We start from the raw sequence: 2,275 nt of genomic DNA on the forward strand, positions 1-2,275 counted from the left end.
GTCTTCACAAGGAGGAGCTCTCTATTCTTCAGACATCAATCATCTCCTTTTCCGGGTTCTTTCTTCCCATGCTTATTTACATAGTTTTAACTTGTTTTAGAATCTCATAGTTTCTAGGTCTAGTTTTATTTCTCTTAGGTTGCTTCTTAGTTTAGTTTTCTTTCTTACATTGCAATAACATAGTTTATACTAGGACGTAGATCTCTGAATTTAGAACTAGCACCGTTTGATCCTGAGATTGAAAGAACAATTCGTGAAAGATTGAGAAATAATCCTGTTGAAATGGCGAATGAGACTGAAGTTAAAGCTCTCAAAGATTATTCAGCTCCTGTCCAATTTAATGCGCCTTCATGCATAGTGTTGCCAACCACTACGGCAGCACACTTTGAACTTAAACCTGGAGTCATACAATTGTTGACATCCTTTTATGGATTGGACAAGGAGGACCCATATCATCATGTGAAAGAATTCTTAAATATTTGCTCCACCTTTAAGTTCTAAAACTTCTCAGATGATTCGATCCGCCTACGCCTGTTTCCTTTTTCTTTGAAGGATAAGGCGAAAGCATGGTTGAATTCTCTAGAAGTTGGATCTATCACTACATGGGACCAACTGTCTAAGAAGTTCTTGAACAAGTTCTTCCCCGTTCACAAAACCAATGCCCTCCGTAGAGAAATTACTAACTTCACAAAAAAAGAGGGCGAGCACTTTCATGAATGTTGGGAAAGATGGAAGGACTTGCTTCTTAAATGTCCTCACCATGGTTTTGAGAAGTGGCAACAAGTTCAATACTTCTATGACGGTCTGACACCACAGAACCGTCGCATGGTTGATGCCACCAGTGGAGGGTCATTCATGACCAAAAGTGATGTCGAAGCGTGGAACTTCTTTGAAACCTTGTGCGAAAATTCCCAGCAATGGGATTATTCAAATAGAGGTGACAGAAGTCCCCAACCACAAAAGAGAGGTGGTATATATGAGATAGGAGTCATGCCAGAGCTGAGCGCCAAGCTTGATAACCTGACAAAGAAAGTTGATGCTCTGGTATTAAATAATGGACCACTACAAACAGCTCAAGTCGAGGCATATGCCACATGTTCTAGTCCTGCCCATCCTATGCAGTCTTGTCCATCTGGTGCAGCATTCCCAGAACTTCTCTCTGAACAAGTTCATGCTATGAACACTTTTCAAAAATCTGGGAATGATCCTTACTCAAACACCTATAATCCAGGGTGGGCTAGACATCCAAATTTTTCTTGGGCAAAAGGACCACAACAAGGAGGACCATCTGGAAATCCTCCTATGCAACCTTACTCCCAAGTTGGCAGTCAACAACCTCAACAGTTTCCACAATATCAACAACTGCCTACACAATCAAGGAAACCATCTCTTGAGGATACACTCCATCTTTTCATGCGAGTTCTCTCCAATTCCAAAAAGACACCCAACAAACCTTATTGGCCACCAGGAAAGCTTACATGCAAATGCACAATCCATTGCCAAGCTGAAGTACAATTGGGTCAACTAGTGCCACATTGAGTGAGAGAGAGAAGGGCAAGCTCCTAGCCAACCCGAGGCTAATCCAAAGGGACAAGATGAGATTGGCTCTAATTCCAACCAAGGGCAATATCATGAACAGGCCAAATCGATCACTACCCTTAGGTCAGGCAAGCAGATTGATAGCAGAATAGAGATGCCTGGGGATGAATCAAATTCTAAAACAGAAGATCAAGATGAAGCAGAGAGCCATACCAATGCATCCAAAGTCCAAAAGCTCTCGACTCTCCAAGAGCCACTAATGTGCCACCTTATGTGCCCAAAGCACCCTTTCCTCAACGTCGGGCACCAATAAAGAAAAGAAATAACTTTGATGAAATCTTGGATGTGTTTCAAAAAGTGCAAGTCAACATCCCGTTGCTTGACGCTATCAAGCAAGTCCTTGCTTACGCTAAGTTTCTTAAAGATTTATGCACTCAAAAGCGTAAAGGAGAATGTTCATAAGAAAGTCTTCCTTGCAGAGCAGCTCAGCTCCATGATTCAACATAACACCCCTCCTAAATTTAGGGATTCAGGAGCTCCCACCATTTCTTGCGGCATAGGAGATCATAAGATCGGGAAGGCATTACTTGATTTAGGGGCGAGTGTCAATTTGTTACCATATTCGGTTTATGAGCTAGGACTTGGTGAGTTGAAACCGACTAAGGTAACATTACAACTAGCCGATAGATCTGTCAAGGTGCCCCGGGTGTTATTGAAGATGTGTTAATCCAGGTTG

The 2,275-nt window shown here is 42.2% G+C and overlaps 1 non-coding gene across 1 annotated transcript; it reads right to left on the bottom strand.

The window, feature by feature from the left end:
* Nucleotides 1-660: 660 nt before the first annotated feature.
* Nucleotides 661-767, bottom strand: LOC131222062 (small nucleolar RNA R71). Its single transcript, XR_009159770.1, has one exon. It is a non-coding gene; the product is annotated as a small nucleolar RNA R71 (small nucleolar RNA).
* Nucleotides 768-2,275: the final 1,508 nt, after the last annotated feature.

This window comes from Magnolia sinica, chromosome 12 (assembly GCF_029962835.1).
Source record: "Magnolia sinica isolate HGM2019 chromosome 12, MsV1, whole genome shotgun sequence".
NCBI classification, from domain to species: Eukaryota; Viridiplantae; Streptophyta; class Magnoliopsida; order Magnoliales; family Magnoliaceae; genus Magnolia; species Magnolia sinica.